Genomic DNA, 4,501 nt, shown 5'->3' on the forward strand with positions numbered 1-4,501 from the left:
GAATGGTGGGGAATGGAAGAATTTGTACTCCTTGCAGACAGCTGGTCATTTGTATTCTTTTAAAGTCGTTGAGGCCACCTGAAGGTTTATCTGTGTCATCAGGGTCACCTGAATAGTGTAAATGGGTGTGGAGCCTTCTTGGAATTGTTGAAAGGACTGTGTTGTAGATTGGAGCAATAGGGCCATCAAGATATGTACTGTGGATCATGGTCATCATAAAGTTGTCATGAGGAAATTAAGAGGAAGAGTTGAAAACACATTAGTTATGGATAAAGATGCAGTTATAAGTTGGTAAAACTTAAGGCAAAACTGTAATGGGCTTTAGCAGCCCAGAGACAGTATTGGTGAATTCCTGCTTTTGGTTCTGAGGAAATGCTATAAAAATGGTTGCCATTACAGGTTTTTCTTAACACCTCTCCAGATGTTTTTACTATCCTAGTACATCTCCCACAAATTGTAGCCATCAGGTGCATAAGAACAAAAAGAAACAGTTACATGCTAATTGAAAGGAAAAGGAACAAGAATAAAAGAATAGGAGGAAAAAAAAGAAACCATCTACTAAAGAAAACACTGGTTATTTCACAGAATCTAAATTGCAGCTTTATTTCTTACATCATTACAGCATCTTGCCAGAAAAGAAGCTTATTTCCCAGCTAGAAGGCATTGAGATAAACTGTGAGGCAAAGGAGACAATAGGACACAAACAATTGATGGCCTTATTCATGTGGAGAATTAACATGGTGCTATGGCCCCAGTTTACAGTTCTAACTGGACCTTGAAGCTAGCATTGGAGAGCCAGATTGCTTCTTGGCCTGTCCTAGACACCTTTGTATCAGACCCTATCATTTCATACCAAATGTAACAGAGTGAATGACCACAGCAAATAGTAGCTTGCTGCCATACTGAATATGTGTATACAAAATGGTAAAAGCCCAAAGCATGCTGGGACCCATTTGAAAATTACTAGTTGAAACCCACTGTTCATAGTTTCCAGTATTCTCCCATGCCTTTCCTTTTCTCACTTCTCTCTCTTTTTAATGGAAAGCAAAATGATGAAGAGGAGAATCAATCTGCGAAAAGAAGATTTTTGAAAAACTCTTCAGTTTTGAGCCAAGTAGACATATAAAGTTATTTAAGATGCAAGTACAAATGATTTTGTCAACTGCTCGAGAACCAAAAGAAAGCCAGAGTGATCTCTATGTGATCCTTTGGAACAGGGTCACCAACCTTTTGGACCTCAGGGACCACCAAACTTATAATTTTAAATCCCAGGGACCACTAACTGTTTCTGTGGGTGTGGCCTAACTTGTGGGTGTAGCTTGGCAGTCATGTGACTGGCTGGGCATGGCTTGTATGTAAATATTATAAATATTTATATCAATATTGAATTGTTTATAAAAAAGAGCAACTTTTACCCAAAATCAGGCAAAGCAGGAAGGCACATTGAGTTGCTCACAGAATCACAGATTCTTTCAAAGATCTATCTATCTGCCATCAGCTAGCTCAGTCTGTCACATAAAATTTGCTTGCAAGCAAATTCATAAAATTTGCTAGCAAGCAAACTCACAAAATTAACTCACAACACACCTTGTATGTAAATATTGAATTTTTTTTATAAAAAGGAGCAACTTTTACCCAAAATCAGGCAGGCAGATTGAGTTGCTCACAGAATCATTCAGTGATCTATCTATCTGCCATCAGCTAGCTCAGTCTGTCACATAAAATTTGCTTGCTGTGAGTCTTCACTGAATAATAGAACCTTCAGTCCTAAGGGAGGTTTGGCTGTGCTTAAAAGTAGAGCCAAAGATCTAAAGACTAGCTAGAAAGCAAGAAATCCAACCATTTCCTGCTTCCTAGCTAATCTAAATTTCCCGGCACAGCAGAACAGCTGATGGTCAGAAAAAAAAAGGAAAAATGGCAATTTAGCAGGCAACTTTGCCAAGTAAGGAGTGAGTGGGCAGGGAGGGTTCCCATGGGCCATGTGGGCGGCACAGTCTTGTGTTCCTGCACAGCCTGGATTAATTAATTTGGGATTAATTTGGGACGTGCTCTGGGAATGACATTTCTCTGCGGCCCACCAAAATTTTCTTGCGGGCCACTGGTTGGTGACCGCTGCTTTGGAAGACAAGAACTACTTAGCAATAGCAGAAAGATGGATGAGTAATAGAGTCTTCTAGGTGAGTATATGTTTGTAATTAGAATAACTGTCCATTGAAAGAGGAAATATACACCCAGAGGCAAAATTTGTAAACACTTCATTCTATTCTAGAGGAAACCATAACAAAAATATTATAAAATGATGGAATCAGAAAGCTCACTAGAAGACTTCTGATCCAGATCATCCACCTCATTGCATGACATGTTGTTCAAGTCCCAAAACCAGTGGCTGAACAGTCTATTGTGTTATGTATGTAAAAAAGGAATATATATGTGAATGAAGACTGTTAACAGAAATCGAATGAAATCCGTTACTTTATGTTGAACTTACATTAGTTAGTGAACTTGTCTATCTTGGTCCTGATCCCTAAGTACAGCTGTCCAAAGGTGCTCAAGTTTGACCTGTAGATTTCTGTTCTGTAACAATGGAAAGGAATTGAAAGTAGATATTTTATATTAGAATGCGCACAGTGGAGATGGATAGCTGTGCATTCTCAGTTATAAAAACATTGCAGTAAAACCTCCTCACAGATACACATTGTCTATGCATGATGCGCAGAGGATTGACTGAAGAGATAAACTTTGGTCAACAATCGGTCCTCAAACAGAATGAGAAAATAACAAATCATTAACTAGTTGATATCAGCTTTATTTTTGAAATAGGATAAATTTGAAAAAGTATAAAAAAATCTTACAGTACTGATAGCTTGTATGAGAATAGGTAATAATCAAAAGCCTTCTAAGCAGATGAAGTATAGCCCTAAAATATTTGTGCTTTAACATCTCTTGTGTTATCTCTCTTTTTTTAAAAAATTAAATCAATTAATTACTTTGCATTGCAAGAACAGAATTGTTAAAAAAATTAGAGGGATTCTGTGTTGTTTATTTGGCAAATTTGCATGAGAGATGCAACTGCTTTTATATTTGGCAAAATATCTCTGTTGAGAGACGTTTATTGAACAAGGATTCCCATAAATAAATGAAATATCTGCAAGGTGTCTGAAGCTTTCTTTTAGCCCAACTTTTCTACAAAAAACCCTATTTAATCTCTAAATTTCAAGTAGGTATGGTAAAAAAAAACAATTAACTATGTTAGATGCGCTTTTAATTTTGTTTTAATTGTCTTTCCTGTTCTCTTGTTTTTCCCTTACACAATTGTCTTATTTGTATACATTAGGTAGGTTCACTTTGCTTTATTAAGCAATGATGTTATTTATAGAATTTGTGTGTGAGAAAAAAAGATTTGTAATCAACTCATCATCCGCTTTATATATTTCATCTAAGTCAATAGATGAAATATATAAAGCGGATGATGAGTTGATTACAAATCTCTTTTTCTCACACACAAATACTCCTAGTTTAGTATTAAACTTGAATTCAGCTCCTGACATTTGGCTTCACCACTTAAAATGTTTGTAATTTCTCACAGCTTTCCTAATTTTTCTTAAAATAATTCAGAACCCACTTCACTTACAGTAGCAACCCCTTAAGATCTCACTTTTTGGATTCTTAGGATAGTCTGAATCACAAACTAGTCAACCAAATTTTAGTCTAAGGGGTTGTGACAAATGATCAATTTGTTGTGACAAATGGTGTATATCAGTGTATATGGAAATTTGAAAAAATTGGAGTCAATTGTCTGAATTAATAATGTAAGCATGTTATGCACATATAGACATTATTAGCATTGTGTGTTGTATTCCTATGTTGCACTAAGATATAGCATGGTTTATTTGGTTTTGGATTAGCATGCTTTTTGAACTCAGCAGCGGTTGAATAAACAATGGCTTAGCGTAAAATATATCTGGCATGACCGAGTTCAGTTTACTACTGTACAATATTGCTAGTTTGATTTTAATATGTGTTGTTCACATCCAGCCATTGATTTATGGCTCAGAAAATCAGACAGTAAATCTTGATTAAACAAGCCATATAGGAAGTTATACGATACCAAACCAGCAGATCTAAAATGCATTTTTATCACGCTTGATGTAAGCATCCAACAAGTGGGATTTATAACTATATATTCCAAAACACTCAGGACATTAATTAAAAAGTAGTCAGTAAAAGGCACCTTTAACTTTATATTCATATACTGGATAATTGAGCACTATAAAGCGGTATATAAGTCTAAGTGCTATTGCTATTTATGATATACTAAAGTAAAAAAAAAAACTCCGTGCGGTGCAACTGCTTCGTTGCATAAATGTCAGTTTGAAAACAGTAGCGCGAGCCAGTACGAAAAAAAAAACCTGTTGATAGGTAAACTCCGCCCCCAATAAACGGACGGGTGACATCCCCGCTCTTAGAACGTCAAACCCTCTGGAGCCAATGAAACGCCACG

This window comes from Notechis scutatus, chromosome 1, assembly GCF_049901735.1.
Source record: "Notechis scutatus isolate UNSWTSFEM ecotype Mainland chromosome 1, rNotScu1.2, whole genome shotgun sequence".
Taxonomy (NCBI): Eukaryota; Metazoa; Chordata; class Lepidosauria; order Squamata; family Elapidae; genus Notechis; species Notechis scutatus.